Raw genomic sequence first — 21,785 nt, 5'->3', positions numbered from 1 at the left:
CTATTTCAGTGGATTGAATTGAAAATGAAAATCAACAAGATGAGAAGATAGCAATCCCACAGGAATGAATGTTTACAATTTCAAAACTAGTAAGAACGAAACACTAACTGCACATCACACACCACTCGTAGCTTCTGAATGGAGATCGCTGTGCAGTGAGAAAAACAGCTGCTGATTTTACAGAGTATGAGACACTAAAAAAGGAACTCCTGGCTAGAGCTAGAGCAACTTTTGAAGAACGGGCTGTAAAATCCACAACTGGACTCCTAAGGTTGATAACCAGCGCAGCTGCTTGACTTAAAACATATTTTATAGGTGTGGTTAGATCCTGACAGTAACAGTACACAAACTTTTTAAAAAAATTCTAGCAGTGGACAGGTTAAAAGATCACTGCAAAGTAATGTGGGAAAGTGGATATTACAAAGCAACCCCAAGAACTCTGACAAAGTTGTCCTTTTAGTAGAAAGCTTACTAGTTAATGGCAATGCTCCATAAAACTGAATTGTCTGCTTCTAAATCTAAATATGTAAGAAATTTTCCACCTCTTCTCCCATGAAATAAAGAGCAGCAAATAATGAGTTAACTTGTTTCAGATGTGGTGGGAGGGGGTGACATACCTATAATTTGTTCCACTAACACTGAAAAAATATTAGTAGTAGTAACGAGAGAACTGATATGCATGCTACAAATAGTACTGCCCCTACTTAATGTGTGAAGACTGAAGCTAGGATTACTGAATCAGCATTATAAAAATTGTAATGCAACCAGACAGTAAAGTGTATAACATTTCTGGAAGGCAGAGAAGTTCATGCTTTACTAGATTCTGAAAACATGAATACACATATCATGGTCAAGAAATGCAAACCACATTGTGAAGAAAGCACATCAGTGCTTGCACTTCTTGTGGAAGCTGAGGAAAGCTAGTCTACCTTCCTCTGTTCTCAAAATCTTCTATATAGGGGTACCATTTAAAGCACTTTGACTAGCAATCTCACAGTCTGGTTAGGGGAAGCCTCAGACCAAAAGGCCCTACAGAAGGTGGTAAAGGTAGTGGAGAAGATCATTGGATCCCTACTTCCAGTTCTGCATGCCCAATATGAAGCACAGTGTATTTGCACAGTCAGAAAAATAATCAGAGACCACACTCATCCTGCACATGGTCTGTTCTACTGCTTACCTTCAGGAAAACAATACCATAGTATGCGTTGTAAGTCCTCCAGGTTTAGTAGGAGCTTCTTCCCACATGCTATCAGACTGTTGCACTTACAACATATCAATAGCTGGTGACTGGAACAATCAGTAGTCCAGCTATCTTCTTGTGCAATACCTACATCAAGCTATTTTAAAAGTGTAATCAGTAGTAATCAGTAGTAATTGAACATTCTGTACAATATACTTGTGCTATTCAATACATTCTGTACACTGTGTGCAATAATTGCTTTTCCACATGTGCAATATTTGATGAAGGCTGCTACCATCTCTTGTCAGTCTTGTTTATTATATGTATATGTTACTATACTGTTATATGTCCTTGTTATTTTCTGTAGTTGCATGTGATATATACACTTGAAACTGAAGCAACTGTGGGTGGGTCTCAATGACAATAAAGTTTACCTTTACTTGACTTGTCAAACATTCTTATATGTATAAAAATGGTGCAGGTGACATATGTGTTTGTGGTGATGGAATACCCCTTCACACATGTAAAAGTCCAAACAGTTCCTGGAAAATTTTTGCATCCCTTAACTTTAGCTCCCAACTTGTGATGTTATAATAGGGAAAGAGCTCCCCATTTAAGACACTGTAGGATAAGGGGAGAAGGAGCATTCATAGACTCAGTGTGGCAGGCTGATATATAGTATAGTTTCATAGTATAGTACTAGGCTATCTGCCCTGGGGCATTTGTAAGCCTAGCCATAGTGATGTGGCATTTGCCACCCCATGAAATGGTACAAAAATGTACAGAATAAATTTAGAATACTTTGTCTAGTAGTGACACAATGAAGGTCCCCTTATATAATAGAATTAGTTTACTGTGCCCCTGTCTAGCAGTGACACAGATGTGACCCCTGGGGTAAACTTACGATCTCCCATCCACTCATCAAGATTTCTCTTGAAGAGAGTCAGTGAGGGGCTCTGCCTAATACGAACTGGGATCTTGTTCCAAAGCATGGGAAGCCTCTGGGTTATGAATCTATCCCTCCAGCATGTCCTATTCATACTTGTGCTGAGGTTTAAGTCTTTAGCTCTCGTGGTCCTGATGGACTTGGATTTTTTGAGGTGGAGCATGTCCATCAGATCCTGATTGGACATGGCCTTGTACGTCAGGCAGAGATCACCTCTGAGCAGGCGGTATGATACTGAATAGAGCTGACGTTTCTTTAGTCTGGCAGAATAAGACATATGTTGGAGACCCTTGATCCTCTTGGTGAGGTACTTTTGTGGTCTCTCCAGCTGTTGCAAATGCCGGGTGAGGTACATACCAAATGGGGCATTGTACTCAATCATGGGTCTGATGAGGGAGGAATATAGGGGTACAATGACATCCTTGGATCTGGATGTGAATCCCTTCATGATGAGGTGTGTAAGGTAGAATGTTTTTCTAACCACTTTGGCAACGTGGATATCAAATGAGAGGTCGCTGTCGACTTGGGTCCCTAGGTCTCTGATTACTTTTTCAGTACTCAGTGGGTTGCTGTCTATGTGATAATTTGTGGGTACTTTGTTTTTCCTAAAGGGGATGACTATACATTTTTTGGCATTTAGTTTAAGGCCGTGACTCCGGCACCAGTTGTCCGTTTCTGTGAGGCCTTTTTGTAGGATGTGTGTGTCTGCTGGTATATCGACTATGGCGCCTAGTTTGCAGTCATCTGCGAACTTTGTCAGCCACAGCCCTCCCGTTTTTGCTTTAACATCTGAGAAATAAATGCCGAACAAGAGGGGTCCCAGGACAGATCCCTGTGGGACACCACTTGTGACTGGCTTTGAGTCTGACATTGCTCCAGCAATTTTAACTTTATGGGTTCTGTCCTTTAGCCAGTTTGCAACCCATCTAGTGACATAAGGGTTTACATTTAAGCTGTTGAGCTTATCTATGATGCCTGAGTGGGTTATTGTGTCGAAGGCCTTAGCCAAGTCCAGGTATGCTGTATGGACTGCTTTACCCTCGTCAATGGCTCTAGTGACTGTTTCAAAAAAGTCAACCAGGTTTAAAAGGCAGGATCTGCCCTTTACAAAGCCGAACTGGGTGGGGTCAAGTGTCTGTAGGTCCCCTATGTCTCTGTTTATGAGTTCCATAATGATTCTTTCCATAGCTTTGCAGACCAGGCTGGTTAAGCTTATGGGGCGGTAGTTTCCAGGGTCTGTAGAGGCACCCCCCCCCTTGTGGAGTGGGACCACTGTTGCTGTACGCCAGTGTTCAGGTACATATCCCAAAGTAAGGCTAAGGTTAAATAGCATTTTTATGTGTGGGTTTAGCTCCTCTTGGAGTTTACATAACACGCAACCCGGGATACCGTCAGGTCCCATTGATGCTGTGTTTTTTGCTTTGTTTAGGGCGGTTCTCACTTGGACATCTGAGATGACAGGGAGATTACATTCAGCTGGGATAAGTATTTCTTCTTTTGGGGGTGAAGGAGGGGAGAAATTTGCACTGAACCTGTCAGCCAGAATGTTGGCAATATCTGTGGGTTCAGTGTATTTTTTATTGTTGTGAACCAACTCTGAGCATATCTGAGGGTTTCCGCCCAGGTTTCTAACATAGCTGAAGAAGGCTTTGTGGTTATCTTTAGTGTCCTTAGCGACTTTTCTCTCAAAGTTGGCCTTGGATGTTTTTATGAGAGAACGTAGTTTTCTGCTAATGTTGATCAGAGATGTCTTCGCTTCATGGGATTTTGCTCTGACGTGCAGTAGCTTCCTTCTTTTGTTATACAATTTGCTTATGGCTGAGGTCCACCAGACAGGACGCTTACCTTTGGTGGAGAGGGACTTGGATTTGTTTGGGACTGCATGATCCATGCATTCTTGGATATGTCCATAGAAAGCATTTGTGAAGGATTCGGCATCGTGGGATGTGGTATCCACTGGCACAGTGGGCTTAAAGGATACCATCTCAGTCTTAAGAAGAGTGAAGTCTGCTTTTGAGAAGTTTTTCACTGTGGTCTTTTGTGCTGGGGGTGGAGGTGGGATATGTATAACCAGGGTGATTAGTTTGTGGTCAGATCTCACTAGTGAGGGGTATACTTCCGGTGTGGAGCATTTTGTCCCCATGTTTGTGATGATCAGGTCTAGTATATTATCTCCCTAGTGGGAGAGGTGACTAATTGTTCCAGTGCATTTGAATTTATGAATTCCAGGAACCTTTGGGCTAGGGTATTAGGGCTAGAATAATGTACCCAATCTATGTTTGGGTAGTTGAAGTCTCCCAGTATGATGGTATTTTGTGATACATTCATATCCTCCAATGTCTTCAGGAAGGCTGAGTGGAGTTCTTGAGATTGTGAGGGTGGTCTGTAACATGCTACCAGTTGTATAGCAGTTTTGCCTATGGTTAGTTGCACCTGTATGGTCTCTGATGCTTCATGTGTTGCTACTAACCTGGAGGTGTGGGTGTCCCTGATGAATATGGACACTCCCCCTCCCTTTGTGGTTCGGCCCGGGTTTTGGGGCCGAAAAGCATGATACGAGGTATAGCCTGGTAGCGCTGGGGTGCTCTCAGGAGCCTTGAACCAGGTTTCAGTTACTGCACAGACGTCAATGTTCTCCATGCTGAGGAGTGCATCAAGTGCCTGCATCTTGAGATTTAGGCTTCTGGCGTTGAGCAGCATTACCCTTAGTTTTTTTCCATTATTGTTTTCTAAGGAGGTGGGTTTGTCTTTTGAGCCTTGCCTAAAAAAGGCACTATGGGGGTGGCAAGAGCCTTAGCCAATATCCGGAAGCCCAGTGGTGACAGGTGTAAGCCATCCCTTGCGAAGCAGCGTGGCTTGTCCAACATGTCATCCCAGGCAGACAGACATTGGATCCCCTTAGAATCATCTTGTCTTTGTATTGTGGTATCATTCTTGGTGAGGGCAAGATGCTGCTCAGGGTCAGGGTCATACCAGCCTGGGCTACATAATCGGAGAGCTCCTCTATGTCTCTTTTCATGTAGTCCATATTAACAAGAAAGAGCTAAGTCAGCAGCAGTTTCATCAACAAATCCATCACAGGAGTGCAAGGTAGAGTGGTTTTGTATCACAATCATGAACCACACATAGGTTCATGGGTTGGTACTAGGCTATCGGCCCTAGGGCCTATACAAGCCTAGCCATAACAATTCCTTGGCTATTTCTTCCCACACTATTTACTTCCCTGGACCCCTGTCTAGCAGGGCAGCTGACATGATCCCCGGGGTGAATTTCCTTTCTCACATCCAATCATCAAGGTTTCTTTTGAAGAGGGCCAAAGAGACACTCTGCTTGACATGTATGGGCAGTCTGTTCCAGAGTCTGGGGAGTCTCTGGGTCAGGTACCTATCCCTCCAGCATGTTTTGCTTATTGTGATGACAAGGTTTAGATCCCTGGAGCGTGTGGCTCTGAGGGATTGGGATTTCTTTAAGTGTAGCATGTCCAACAGCTCTGTGTTTGACATGGCCTTGTATGTTAAGCAGAGATCACCTCGGAGTAGACGATATGCGACAGAGTATAGCTGGAGTTTTTTAAGGCAGTCAGATTAGGGCATCTGCTTTAGGTCTGTGATTCTTTTAGTGAGGTATTTCTGCGGCCTTTCCAGTTGTTGCAGATGTCTTGAGAGGTACATACCAAGTGGGGCATTGTATTCTATAATGGGTCTAATGAGGGATGAGTACACTGGGACAATGACCTCCTTTTTACTGGATGAAAAGCCTTTAGTGATGAGGTGTGCCACATAGAAGGATTTCCTGACTGTTGTGGCGATGTGGTTATTGAAGGTGAGACCACTGTCCACCTGTGTCCCTAAGTCTCTTATCACACTTTCGGTGTTTAGTGTACTGCCACCTATGTGGTAATTCATGGGTACATGTTTTTTCCAAAAGGGGATAACTATACATTTCTTGGCATTGAGCTTGAGCCCATGGCTCTGGCACCAAGCATCTGTTTCTGTAAGGCCCTTTTGTAGAGTATCAACATAATTTGGGGATTCAATAATGGCTCCCAGTTTGCAGTCATCTGTGAACTTTGTTAGCCAGAGTCCCTTAGTGTTGGCCTGTACTTCAGAGAAGTAGATGCCAAACAAGAGAGGTCCCAGGACTGAACCCTGAGGTACTGCAATTGTCACTTGTCTGGAGCTTGATTTGGAGTCAGCTACTTCTGCAGTGTGAGTTCTGTCAGTAAGCCAGTTGGCAACCCATTGAGTGACATAAGGATTAATGCCCAGCTTAGTAAGTTTATCCATGATTACAGAGTGGGGGATGGTGTCAAAGGCCTTGGTGAGGTCCAGATAGGCTGTGTGGACTGCCTTGGCTCTGGAGACTGATTAGAAGAAGTCAGTCAGGTTCAGGAGACAAGATCGGCCCTTCAAGAACCCAACCTGGGTGGGGTCCAGTGTTTTAAGGTTCCCAATGTCTTTTTTTATAAGTTCCATGATAATACATTCCATGGCCTTGCAGATCAGGCTCGTCAGACTGATGGGGCAGTAGTTCTCGGGATCCAAGGTGGATTCCCCCTTGTGGAGTGGGATAACTGTAGCTGTGTGCCTCTCAGTGGGCATGAAGCCTGAGGTCAGAGTATGATTAAACATGACACTTAGGTGAGGCGCCAGTTCATTTTGTAGTTCATGTAGTACACAGCCTGGGATGTCATCTGGTCCCATGGATGCTGTATTCTTAGCTTTGGAGAGTGCATTTTTTACATGTGTGGACGTTATTACCGGAATTTGGCAAACTTCTGGTATTGAGATGGGCCATTTAGGGGGTGAGAGGGGGTGAAATTGGCACTGAATCTATCTGCCAGGATATTGGCAATATCCTTGGGATCAGTATATTTAATGCCATTCTGTTGTAGCTCAGAGCAGATCTGAGCATTGCCATTTAGATTTTTCACATAGTTATAGAACGCCTTGTGGTTGTCTTTGGAATCTTTGGCAATTTTATTTTTGTAACTAGCTTTGGAGGATTTTATGAGGGATCTCAGCTTCTTACTGAGGCTGGTAAGGGAGTTTCTTGAAAGTCATTCTAAGACCATAATGTTTAAAGACCAAACACTGAAGACCACAATGTCTAAAAATCTTAAATACTGAATCCCCCCTACCAGTGTGAACCTAAGAATGAACGTTAATATGAGTCCTTCAGGGGGCAAGTCCAGGAATTCCATATTGTGGTCTTCAGAATTTTGGTATTTTGATATAATAGTCTCAAGATTATGATTTTCAAGACTCTGAGTTCCTAGATTGTTCTATTAAACCAGGGTAGAGCAGGACAGTGACACTCTTACATAAATCTAAATTTAAAACCAGGAGAAGGGAATGGGACTAGAATTTTCTTATGGTTAGAGTGTAAAAGGATCACGTGTGTTACTAGAAAAAACATAACCCATTACTGTACGGGATGTCAGCAATGGAAATGAAGGTGAATCATTGTAAAAAAAAATCTGAAATAAAAATCAATAGATGACAGTTGTCTAGACACAGACTTACATGAAGTGTTAGTACAGAAGCAAACATGATAAAAGTAGAAGAATGAAGACATTTAAGGGAGGACCCTCAGAGTTTAGAAACATTAGTGAGTACTAAAAGTGAGATAGATATGAACATGCAGTGTGCCGAACCTGTTTCTGTAAACAAAGAACAAAAAGCTGTAAAAGAGAGATCTCAAATAGCCTAGGAATTAAAACAGATCAAGTGTTTACCCAGAGCTACTCTTTGTAAGTGAGGCCAAAGAAGAAGCCCCAGACCCACCTTTCTTGGGAAAAGAAGATTTCTTTTTAAACTCAAGATAAGTTAGTGAAGAAACTAACCCTGAATTCATGGATTTAGATGTAATAAGCCACATACATTTAAAAACAGGACAATGGAAAGATTATATTTTAAGCAAAGTTAGTGAGAAATAACTAAGATAGTAGAGGAAAATCAGAAAATTATGAACAAGTTATTCCAATTACTGTTATCCATATTTTGAGATAAAAGATAATACTTTATATAGTACAAGTCCGTCCATCCATCCATCCATCCATCCATCCACAAACCCTTTTTCCAATTTTTGCACATGGGTCAAGGTGTCAGCTGGCTAGCCATGTTACAGTAATTTTTACACTGGTACTGCTACTCTCTAGAGGGGGTATACTTAAAGAGATAATATCCAAAGCATTTCCTTTATGTCAAGGGTGCTGCATGAGCTGTGACAGTGCTTTATTGTGAAGCAGTTAAAAATAAATCAGGGAAGAGAAAGATAGACCAAATTTATCAAATCAAAGACCTGAAGCCATGAAAAGTAGAAAGTTCTGCTGTCAGCTTGCAAATTGAAATTTGGACAAGGAAGACCACAGAATCCTACCTAAAGTAGAGGCAGAAGAATTCTTGTCAAACATAGAAAAGCAGGAAGTAAAAGAATTTCTATTAAAAAATAAATATTGTTTTCTGAAGTGCTTGACAGGACTAAACTGAGAGAACATAATACAGAGAATATCTGGAGTAAAGGATAGTCTGCAACTAAGCAGAGTACCACATTCACAGAGACAGTGAAAGAAGTTCAAAAGATGCTCAAATTAGAAGCAACCAAAGAGTCACAAAGTGAATGGAGAAGCCCAGTACTGCTATGTTCATCATACTGATTACTGCTGCAATAGCCTTAGCTATGTATAACAGCTGGTCAGCTTCCAAAGCTTCAGGGCACCTTTCACACACCCAAACTGTCAAGGAGCTCAAGCTGAGCTGACTAAAAGACAAGTTTGGGTGTGAAACCCTTCAGAACTTTACTGACGATGATGGGCACTCATCTCTAAGGCTTCAGAGTATCAATGGTTGGCGTGTGCTTTCCTTTGCTGGGCAGCTAAGTTCTCTTTGGGAGAGAAAAACATGCATTTTCTTAATTTTATTGATGTTTTAGTATTTTCCTCTGTAGGAAAGTTATTTCAAACATGAGTGTTGTGTTTTAATAGACTATCTCGAGACTGTAACATACATTCAAATGGAGCATTTATTTTTTTCTGTCAGTTTAACAGTAGTGTAAACTAACTGAAGACATATTTTTTGTGGGGAAACTATGTTTACATTTCCTTTGTGGGGCTGGCATAGTGTTTCAGAGTGCCTTTTAAAGTGTTTTTTTCTGTCAAAAAAAGTAACTTTTGTGGACTGGTAGTTTTACTTGAATTTGCTATTTGTTTTCCCTGGGAAAGTGGCACTATTTTCTGCTTGACCATGGAATAAACAACTGGTCCCACTGTTGGTTCTTTTTCCGGCCACAAAAAGAAAAAGTTAGGTAAACAGCCTTTGGCACCACAGCAGGCTAGCAATTTGCCTCAGCTACAGGTGGCTGACTCCACTGTGGCCATTTGTTGTACCTCGGACCACTCATCTTTTACCCTGAATTCCTCTGGTGTAGTACCTATAGCCACTATAGATCAGGGGTTAGCCACATCCTCTGCAACTGTTGGCGTACCCTCAGTGGGCACGGCAGAGACACTCTTTTCAGTCCTGAGAGAGGGAAAAGGGAAGGTTTCCCTATTGAGTCAGAATGCTGTTCCCATCCCTGGGGATTCATCAGCTGCCATTAGTAAAATGGTTGGCCCCATTTCCCTGTCAAAATGGAACAGAAAATCAAGCATGTATCTACACCTCTCATATTTCTTTGGATAGGAGTAGTTTACTGGGTTTGGCACAGAGTTTACTTCAGGCTATTGGTCCTTCTTGTAAAGTAGTTTCTGTTAGATATATATTTAGAGAGTTATAAATACATGTACACCTGTTTGCTAGTTAGCTGCATATACACTTCTGTTGCTATAATATATGCAAAAATAATATTCAGTTAGATGCATACATTTCTGTTTGCTGGCATACATATATTAAAGGGTTAAACTGTTCTCAGCTAAACGACATTTATGTGTAAAATGTAACATAAAGGTTGTGGTACAGCTTGAGAAAATGCTGATAAGGATAAGCTGAATGTTCAGTGTTTAATGCAAGCTTCAAGGATTACAGATAAGGATGCAGGTGCAAGGAAGGAACCGAGTTGGAGGCAAAAACAACTTACTGAACTGTCACGTAATTTACCTTGAAACAAGAACACAAAGGAGCTTATTAACAGACTACATATCATTGAAAGACTGCTTTCACACAGAAACAATCTCAAACAGGAAAGACTCCCTAAAAGTTTAATAAGCAGACTGTATGACATCAGAAAATACCAAAGTAATAACTTTGAAAGTTCCCAAAAGACTGGTTTCATAAGAATGTATATATGTGAGATGTAATCTGATTTCTTGTTAGATCTGCTTAGAGCTGTTTACTGGAAAACACCTTTCATGTTGTATGAAAATAAACTTGAAGAAAATAAACCTTGCAAACTATACATTATTGTACGTGTTGTCTGTTGTATAGACAAGTTACTTCAATAGTTCTGTGCAAAGTTTAAAAGGTTAATACACTGTTTTTTACAAGACACTAACACAGAAGCTGCAGTCGGCAGTATCAGTGAGTAAGACAAGACTGTCATTAATCATATTAAATAACTTTTCAGTTTCTAGAAGGGAAAGGGATTCCTCTTTTTCTTAAGAGATTCAAGATTCTGAATCTGAACAGGATGATATAGGGATGGATTCAGTTTTTTTTTTCTTCAAGTTTCTGATTCAGACTCAGAGGAAAGCTCAGATTCTGATTCTACCTTTTGTGGTTTCTCTTTCTCTACTGCAAGAATGTGCCAGTGTTTTCAGTGGGAGAACACTGAGGTTTATCAGTCCCTCAGAAAATGCTATGAGTTGTTACAGAATGATTTTTCTAGAACCTACACCCTTTCCTCCCCTTCTGTCTGCTTTAGAGGGTATGTGTGTTACTGCCTGCAATGTTCCTGATTGTCAGCCAGCTGCCCCTAAAAAGGTAGACAGAATGTATACATTTCCTCATCTTTTACATTTTTATACAATGTTCCCAAACCTGACCTAGAAGCTATAGCCTTAGTTGTCTCCACTGCTACTAAGCACTTAGTTAATTCCAATTCTACTCTTTCTGATAAGGATAGGAAAATTATTGATAGACATGGAAAAAATGTGTTGGATTTTCAGAATTTTGAATTGTCAGGCTCATGTGTTAAACGTTTATTCTGACAAATTCTAAAAGTATGAGGAATGTTTTAACTGCAGTTTCATCCTGGAAGGAAAATATACTTTAAATAACTTTAGTTTCAGGCAAATGGGTTATGAAAATCATTCATCAAGGCTACAGATGGCAGTGGGAGGAAACTCCTCCTTTCCTGGGGGTCAATCCTCATCCTCCAGATCAGACTCTTTTGTTTCCACTTGATCTTTATCACGTGATGTCCTAAGCAGTAATAGAACCAGTTTCTCTGTCCCATATTGGGAAGTATTTTTATTCAGGGATGTTCCTAGTGCCAAAGAAAATGTTTGGAGACCAGTTATGGATCTTTGTTTCTTAAACCTGTTTGTGATAGTGCCTAAATTCAGAATGATGTTACTTCACAACCTGTTACCTCTTCTTCCTCTTTGAAATTTCCTGCTAACTTTAGACTTAAACGATGCTTATCATCACATCCCTATTCATCCAAACTTGTCTGGATCACATTATCATTTCTCTGCCATACCCTTTGGACTACCCACTGCACCAAAAGTGTTCAAAAGTGTCTAGCTCCAGTTATAGCTCATTGCAGGCTACAGGATATCCACATTTTTCCACATTTAAACAACTTATTTATTGTTGCAAAGTCTTTTTCAAAGTGTCAGGAATCTCTCTGTTGGTTGACACAGCAAAAGCTGGGATTCCAATAGAACATCCAAAACTATTTCTTGACGCCCTCATATAGGATTGTGTTCCTGGGACGTCAACTAAATAATTCAGTTCACACATATTTTCTTCCACTGGAAAAAAATAGATCTTTATTTATACCTATTTCTACAGTTTTCCAGTCAGACTTCAGTTACTGTGAGAGAATACCTCAGAATTTTGGGTCTCATGGCATCTATGGCTCTCATGATGACTCTGGCAAGAGTCCTCATGAGAAAGATACAGCAGTATTGGAAATCTCTTTGGTCTCAGTATCAACAACCTTTGTCTTTTAAAATCCCATGTTGGGGGTTGTCAGTAGAGAAATCTTTTGGTGGAGACCACCGATATCCTTATATCTAGGTCTCCTGTTCTCCCTCCCTGCTCTAAAGCAGTCAGTCACCACAGGGGCACAGACTTTGCTTGGGGAGCAGTTTCAGGAGGGATAAAAGTGCAGTGGGTGTGGGACACCAAGGACAGATGCAAGCATATATCAAGGAGATGCTTGTCCTGATCAAGTCACTCAACTCTCTGAACCATCTTTGGTCCCCAAGACCTCTTCAAGTGGTTACAGACAATATCACAGTCATGTGGTACAACAACAAGCAAGGGAGAAACAGGTCTTACCCCCTTTTGCAGAATAGCCAAGTTAGCTTGGGATATAGCTTCACAGCAGAATCTCACTGTACAGGCATCGTAAATTCTGTCAGAGCAAAACTGAGCAGGATCACAGCAGACTATCACAAATGGAAACTTGATCAGGGGTCTTCCAAGATTTGATCCATCTGTGGGGAGCTTCTCAAGCAGACATCTTTGCCTCCTCTCTAAACAACCAACTGGCAAAATTATGTTCCAGGATACCTTGGAAGAAGATCTGGAAGACAGATGCATTTTCTTTTCTTTGGCTAGGAATGCTCCTGTATACCTTTATACCTTATCCAATAATAACCAGGGTATCTCTGAAGATTCAGAAGGAATCCACAAAGATCACTGTGGTGACTTCCTTCTGGCCCAGGCAACTGTGAGTCTCCCTTCTTCTGGAAATAGCCAGGGGTAATTACCACAAGCTTCCTCACAGAATGGATCTACTTACACAAGAACAGGGGTGTTTGATACACCTCAGCATCAATCATCTTTAATTGACTGCCTGGATGATGGGGTCTTAATTTCTTTTAAAAGGCGACTGGTTTCTGGGATGTGCAGCAGGTACTAATGGATGCAAGACAGCCTGCTAATAGAAAATCATATATTATCAAATGGAAAAGGTTTTGTAGTTGGTGCCAACAACATAACCAGTACCCATGCATGGCTAGTTGTTGTCTTGTTTTACAATATTTGTGTTAGCTAACATCATATGGCCTTTCTTATTTTTTTATCAATGTTTACTTACTGACCATTTCAGCATGTTTGCCCATGGATCCTTCTCTTACAATGCAGTCTCATATCAGAAGGGATTTTGCATAAGAGGCCTCCAAAAAAATGGTGGCCTCGCCCTTGGGAACTTAATTTTGAAGCTAACACTTGCTCCATTTGAACCAGCTAATGTGGCTGACATGAGGTTCTTAACATGGAAAACAGTTTTATTGATTGCTCTGACCTATGCAAAAAAGGGTATCCAGGTTGCAAGTCTTTATAGTGAGTCAATGCTATCTCATGTTCCATACGGACAGGGTTTCTTTGAGAACTAATCCTTCTTTTATGCCTAAGTGATATTCAAGTTCACTTTATGCCAACTTATTCACCTTCCTGTTTTCTTTCCTGAACCTAAACATGGGGAAGAAAGGATTCTGCATACCCTGGATGTCCACAGACAACTCAGGTACTATCTTATCAGAACTAAATATTTCAGATCTTTGGATCAATTGTTCATTTCTTGTGAAGGTAAGAAGAATGAACAGTCTGTGTCAAAACAGACTATTTCCAAATGGTTGTCTAATGCTATTACCTTGTGTTATACTCACCATAAGAAAATATTCCAGGCAATGTCAAGGCCCACTCTACCAGGGCCTTGGCTTCATCTATAGCTCTTTGGAAAGGGTTGGATTCTAGAAGTATTCCTGAAGCTGATACTTGGTCCTCTGTATATACCTTTACAAAGCACTACAAGCTTGATTCCTTCTCTAGGTCTAGATCAAGCTTTGCTAGGACCATTCTCCAGGGAGCTCATGGAATCTTCTCCTTCAACCTCCCAAATATAGCTAACTATGCTCATTTACCCATATAGCAGAGGCTAATGCAGCAGTGATCAATATGATGAACATAGTACAGTTGTCTAAGATGAATGTACCATAAAAGGAGATGTTCAAATGATCACCGCTGCGGTTGCCTCTCCCTCCCTTAACCCCCTTCTTTTTTTTTTTTTCTATGCCAGAGTGTGGACATTTATTTTTTGTTTGCTCCTAATATTGCCTTTTCAGTGCTTTGCCTCCCACTCTCTGCTAGCAAGAAAGCTCTGTAGGGCTTCATGCCCAAACTTGTCTTTTAGTTAGCTCAGCTCAAGCTGCTTGACAGTTTGGGCACATGGAAGGTGTCCTGAAGCTTTAGAAGCTGGCTGGCTAATATATCCTTGGCAGAATATAATCCATACAGCTAAACCTACTGCAGCAGTGATCAAATGAGCATCTACTGGTTTGGTAAGTTCATCTTACTCATCTGTACTTTCTTAATCCTGATATGTGTCAAGTTATGTAATGACTTTAGAAAACTGACTAACATTTGAAAGTTTGATAGCTATCCCACGATCAGAACAGATAAGCTGCTAGACAACCTAGGAAAGGCAAGATACCCTAGACTTGACAAAGGAGTACTGGCAGATACAGCTCAGCCCCTCTGCTAAAAAAACAAAAAACAAAACAAAAAAAAAAGAACAGCCTTTTAAGCCACAATGGTCTATTTCAGTACACAGCGCTACAATTAGCGTACATGGAGTTTCAGCCATCCCTCAGAGGCTAATGGACACAATAGTGAAGACCCACTCAGGATACACTGCTGCATAACTGGATAAAGTGTTTAATCATTCTGAGGACTGATTTAGAATTTAAAAGAAACAGACTGGAACAGGCATGATAGTGAATGTTAAGAAAAGCAAATTAGATATTGTGGAAGCCAAATATTTGGGATACCTTTAGGAAAACGGATGGTAAAACTATAACTACAAAATAACAGAAGCAGTAAAAAACTGGCCTGTACCTTCCACTAAAAGTCAAGTGAAGGATTTATTTGGACTCGTTGGCTACTATGGAAAATTGTATACAATTATGCAACATTTGTCTGTCCATTGACTAACCTCACAAAAGTTAGTATTCCTCTCAAAGAGCAATGATATTTTCAGGCAGATGGACATACCTCTCAACTGTCCTGATTTTCACAGAATGTTCGGATTTATGACTCATATTTTTGGTCTGTTTGTGTTTGTAAATTTGTCGCAGCACTTTATCAGGAAAATGATAGTTTTAGTCAGTTAATGAGAATTTATTCACTGATTTTGTAAAGTATAAAAACAACAAATCATGAAGTTGGGTTATTAGCTGGAGGTTCGCCACAGGTACGAACAGGGGTTCTGACCAAGCATTGACGATTACTAGAGTTTGATGGCTCAGTGTGGGATTAATGAGAATTTAGACTGACGGAAACTCAGGTAAAGAATTAAGTATGTAGGAGCTAAAGTGAAGGTCTGGCATGACCTGTAGATGTGAATATTTTTTTCAAATAGCCTCTTTGCTGTCATGGCTATAAAAAAAACTGAACTTGCCAGGTGGTGACAGGTCTATGGACTTTAAAGTTTAAACTAACGTAATGTACATAATATAAGTAGTTTGAAAGATACTCTGCAATATTAACTGGCATATTTTATTACAGTAAACCTGGATTTTTTATGTCTGCCTCCAGTGTCTTTTAAGACTTATACACATACACATATATACACACACACATGCATGTGATCATATAAACCTGAGTATGGCAACTTGTCAGACTGTTTGTACATAATGGAAAGGGGTGTGGGAAGGGCAAGGAGGCATAACTCTTTCTGAAAAACCCTGGGCTATTTTAGCACTTTAAAAAGTATTTCAGCTGTGCTGCTTGATGAAACTGCTCTCAGCATACCAAACCTAATGCTGTGTGTGTGTGTGTGTGTGTGTGTGTGTGTGTGTATATATATATATATATACATGTATATGTAAATGTATACATATATGTATATTTATATTTGTGTGTGTGCATATTATATGGTAGTCATTTCTTTTGTCGAACAGCACTTTTATCGACATCTATTTAATTCACACAAAATTTGGATGACTAAACAGACAGTCAAAACTTGCTGACTAAAGTAGCAGATCAAATGATTCTCGGAGTTGGGGAATTTGCCCTTTCCCCGAGAATTGTGGATCTTGATGTTACAGTATATAATTAGCAGGGGGTGCTAAAAAATGATGTTTTCTTTTTTGTTTTAAATTTTTTGCATGTGCTGAGATTGATGCTCAGTGCATATGTAGTAGCATGTCGATGTAAATAATGTTGGAATAGTTCTGTTCGATAAAAGTAAACAAATCCATGTAAGTGTATATATATATATATTTATATATATATATATATATATATATATATATATATATATATATATATATATACACATACATACATACACATATATATAGGTCCCTTAAGTAGGTCGACTGTAATTAGTGTCCAATTAAGTCAACAGGAAAGCTGTTGACAGTGGTGCAAGACTGCTAGACTACCAGGGTTGGGGAATTTGCCCTTTCCCCAGTATTTTGTGATCTTACAGATGGTATATATAATTAGCAAGGGTGGGAGGCACAATTATCCATGTAAAGATGCAGGGGGCTTGTTTGTATTTGCATGCACAGAGATGATGTCATGTCCCAGAACACACACTGTGTAAGATCTAAGTTTTTTTTCTCAATTTTTTAGGGATGACATTGACTTTTTTGTGGTTTCACTCTGTTTAGGTAGATCCACATATATAAACACATATCTAGATACCAGGTTCACTGTGCAGACGTAAGTGCAAAAGTCCAAACATCTGTAAGCAGTGTAGTAAAATTAATAGAAAAACACCAGAATAATGGGATCACAAAAAAAGACTTTTGAAAATAAAAAAATAAGTACTTTCATCTTTATCATAAAAAATACTTCTTCAGAATGATACAATAACCAAACACTTGGTTTAAATGAGGTGAGGTCAGCAAATTACATGCAACCAATGAAACTGGCAACAAAGAATTCAAATTTCTAACTCAGTGACAGAGTCAGAACCTCTCATTTCACTAGTAATATAATCTAGCACAAAGAAAGAATATTTCTTGTAATGTTGACAAATAGTTGAATGTTTAAACAAAGCATTAATTTTGTTTTGATTCTGAAGACATATGTGTTTCTATATTCCTTGTGATAATTTTCTAGTTGTTTTGCCCTCTTGGTAAACAGATCAAGATTCACACTGTACTAAATATACTACATAAGAGGATGAACAATTAAAATGACATTACAACCTAGGGTCCTGTTATTGTCAGGAATACTTTGATGTGGGCTATTTGCCATGAATTTGCATAGTATGCATGCTTATGTACCATTTCATTTATTGAAAGCACTGCTACACTTAGCACACCTAATGCCATTCTTTAATAGGCCACAGATTTTTCGATTATTTATTTAGATTCAAATCTTGAGGCTTGCCTCACCTTTTCCACTAACTCCTGTTGCCCTTTTAAAATATTCCAATTGTTTTGAATGGAATTTCTAATGGTCTGCATGTCAACTGAAAAATCTAAGGTGAAATAGCTGTGATAAAGTGGTTGTGAAGAACTGGAACTATCTGCCTGGGGGTTTAATCTTTTTAGTTCAGGGAAAGTATTTTATTTTCTCTAGCTTGATCAAATACATTGTCTCTGGTGGAGACAGTATAGCTCTTCAAGGTAACTAACTTGTTTAAAAACCTCATCACCATTGGGTAAACTTGATACTCAGCTGACTTGTTCCTTAATGACGTCTTTGATAAATTGGGGTGATCGCTTCTTGCATGTACATATAATTTACTAAAAGTAGGTTTTCATTAAATATAGGCACTGATAGTGACTTCCTTCACTGAAACCTCTAAAGTAACATTAAAAAAATAATATTTGATTTTAACCAATGACTGGTAAAATCTAAAGGAAAACAAGGCATTTATGTGAGAAATAAAATTCTTTTGGCATGTTCTTCATGCATAGCCATAGGTAAAACAGATCATCAACGTATCAGCCATAACATTTTATGTATAACCAGTAAGCTGCCATATAAATAAATTCTTCCTTCCTTTGAGTCAGGACTAATTTCCTTCACCCATTGCCATGTCAGTGACTTATCGATAAAAAGTGTTGTTGAAAAGGTATTTCTTACTCAAAATTAAATATGGTAATTCACGTATAGTGTCAATAGACAAAATCCTACATTTTGTTCAACACCAATATTGATCACTGCTACAGTAACTTTAGCTATATGGGTTATATACTCCCAATGATATAACAGCCAACTAGCTTCTAAAGCTTCAAGGTACCTTCCACATGCTCAAACCATTAGGCAGGATAAGCTGAGCTGCCTAAAAAAGACAGGTTTGAATGTAAAACTCTTCAGTGCTTTCCAACCACTGAAGAGAGTGCTTCTCTGCTCACTTTCAAGGATTGACAGCTATCTTGTGCTGCTCCATTGCTGTGCACAACAACAGGATCCAGATAGCAAAGAAAACCAAGAACCAGACAAATGCTTCTGGTCAACCAAATGCCCAAATGAAGGAAAAGGCTGAAGACTGTACAATCAATCCAAGTACTAAATCACTTTATTGAAAACTGTCAACTGCATTCTTATATACCAAGGTGTGCTTCTATTTTGCATTCTCAGGGTCACAGTTCTTTATATCATAATAGTGTTCATAAACCCTTTTCTTAACAGCCCTCTCTGTCTTACCAACATAAAATATACCGCAATCTGCACCTACTGCAATATACACTAAACTTTTAGCACATTTTATTTGCAATACCTGACCTTGGTTGACCTGCAGTGTTTGCTTGGTTCTTGCTGTTCCGTTGCTGGACAGATAAGTTCCCTTTGGGGGAAAGTTCTACATTTAAAAATGTATTGTTTAAATGTACTTATCTGCTTAGAAATTTATTTGGGTTTTCATGGACTGTCTCGAGACTTAACTGAAATTTTAAATGGGAGCACACTTTTTTCCTGTTAGTTTAAAAGTTTTTTAACTATTTTTCCATGGAAAATTGTGTTCATTTTACTTTTTTTTTTTTGGTGCTGGCAAAGTGCATTAAATTGCTTTTTACTGTGATTTTACTGGGAAAAGTGACTTTTTATAACTTTAAAATTTTACCATCTTGTGCTGCTTGTTTTCCCCAGGAAAGAGGTACCATTTTTGGCTTGACCACAGAACAAACTCAATCCTTCTTCCAGCCACAAATACAAAAAAATGAAGCAAACAGCCTTTGCTACCATAACAGGGTAGTAATTTGCCTCAGCTGCAGGTGGGTGACTCTGCTGTGGCCAAAGTTGGTTCCTCAGACTACTCATCTTTTAACCTAGATTCTTCTTGTGTAGCACCTACAGCCACTATGGACCTGGGTTTAGTCACATTCTCTGTGACTGTTGGGGTCCTCTCAGGAGACAAAGAAGAGCCACTCTTGGGAGTTCTGGGAGAGGGAGCAGGGAAGTCTTGCCTGCTTAGTGAGAATGTTGTGCCCATACCTAAGGAAGCTGGCATTAACAACCCTGCTGGCCCCATTTTTCTTATCAAAAAGAAATGGAAATCTGAATATGTATTTGCTCCTGTTTAAGTTTCCTTGGCCAGGAGTAGCGTATTAGGTCTGATTCAGGCTGTTGATCCTTTTTATAAGGTGGTATCTGGTGAAAAAAAGGATGCCTCTTTTCCTGAAGAGATTCAATACTCTAAAGCTGGACAGGAAGATGAAGGGACAGATGCAGAATTTTTTCTCCTTAGATTATAGATTCAGATTTATAGGTTTATAGGTATGTACTAAGCTAATGGCCCTGGACCCTTTATAAGCCTAGCCCATAGGATTACCCTGGCATAGTGCCACCCAACATTAGTTCCCAGTGCCTCTGTTGAGCAGAGCCACTAGAGTGATCCCCGGGGTGAATTTTCTATTTCCCATTCACTCATCAAGATTTCTCTTGAAGAGGGACAGTAAGATGCTCTGTTTGACATGTATGAGAAATCTATTCCATAGCATGGGCAGTCTCTGTGTTATGAACCTGTCCCTCCAGCATGTCTTGTTGAGTGTGGCAATGAGGTTGAAGTCTCTGGAGTATGTGGTGTGGAGAAATTGGGATTTCTTTAGCTGTAGCATTTCTAACAGAGCTGGGTCAGACATGGCTTTGTAAGTCAAGCAGCAATCGCCTCTAAGTAGGCAATATGAGACAGAGAATAGTTGGTGTTTTTTCAGTCTGTCCATATAAGACAAGTGTTTAAGGCCTAGGATCATCTTTGTGAGGTACTTTTGCAGCTTTTCCAGTTGTTGCAGATGTCTAGTGAGGAACATGCCAGATGGGGCAGTGTACTTGAGGTACATGCCAAATGGGGCATTGTACTCGATGATTAGCCTAATGAGGGAAGAGTAGAGGAAAACAATGACCTCTTTCTTCCTGGATGCAAAACCCTTAGTAATGAGATGTGCCACATAGAAGGACTTTCTGACCGCAGTGGCAGTGTGGTGTCAAAAGAGAGGCTGCTGTCAACCTGTGTTCCTAGATCTCTTATAACGCCTACTGTGTTCAGTGGACTACCATCAATGTGGTAATTCTTGGGAACTGAATTTTTCCCAAAGGGGATGATGACACATTTTTTGACATTGAGCTTAATGCCATGGTTCTGACACCAGTCATTGGTCTCAGTGAGACCTTCCTGCAGGATGTTAGCATCACTTGCAGAGTTAATAATAGCTCCCAACTTGCAATTGTCTGCAAAATTTGTCAGCCAGAGTCCCTTCTTGTTGGCCTGGACTTCAGAGAAGTAGATACCAAACAGGAGAGGACCCAGGGCCAAACCCTGTGGGAGTAGGCAGTCTGACTTTGAGTCAGCTACTTTCACACTGTGGGTTTTATCTGTGAGCCAGTCTGTAATCCACCTAGTAATATAGGGGTTGATGCCTAGCTTAGTGAGTTTTTCTATGATTCCAGAGTGGGGAATGGTATCAAAGGACTTGGCCAGATCAAGGTACGCTGTATGAACCACCTTGCCTTCATCCACAGCTCTGGTGACTGACTCAAAGAAGTCAACCAGGTTGAACAGGCATGATCTACCCTTCACAAAACCAAACTGTGTGGGATCCAGAGACTGGAGATTCCCTATATTCTTGTTTATTAGGTCCACAATGATGCGTTCCATAGCTTTGCATATCAGACTCGTAAGGCTAATGGGGCGATAGTTCCCAGGGTCTGTAGTCGCTCCTCCTTTCTGGAGAGGGATGACTGTAGCAGTGCGCCATTTGGTAGGGACAAAACATGAGGTGAGACTGTGATTGAACATGGCACACAGGTATGGTACCAGTTCACTCTGTAGTTCATGTAGAACGCAGCCAGGAATATTGCCAGGTCCCATAGAAGCTGTATTCTTGGCCTTGAACAGTGCTGTTTTAACCTGTGCAGCAGTAATACTGGGTGCCTGGCAATCTACTGGTATTGTGATTGGTCCTTTGGTGGGGAGAGAGGGGGGTAAAGTTGGCACTGAATATGTCTGCCAGTATATTTGCAATATCTGTTGGCTCTGCATAGGAGGTACCATTGTGCAGTAGCTCAGAGCAAATTAGATTATTGCTGT

The 21,785-nt window shown here is 40.2% G+C and overlaps 1 protein-coding gene across 4 annotated transcripts in view; it reads right to left on the bottom strand.

The window, feature by feature from the left end:
• The window catches only part of LOC122799895 (E3 ubiquitin-protein ligase RNF14-like), a 513,500-nt gene that overhangs the window by 1,386 nt on the left and 490,329 nt on the right, over positions 1-21,785 (bottom strand). The gene's annotated exons all lie outside the window — the stretch shown is intronic.

This window comes from Protopterus annectens, chromosome 4.part0, assembly GCF_019279795.1.
Source record: "Protopterus annectens isolate FY-2018-M chromosome 4.part0, PAN1.0, whole genome shotgun sequence".
NCBI classification, from domain to species: Eukaryota; Metazoa; Chordata; order Ceratodontiformes; family Protopteridae; genus Protopterus; species Protopterus annectens.
Note: the sequence above shows the minus strand (reverse complement) of the source record. Positions and strands in the feature narration are given on the sequence as shown.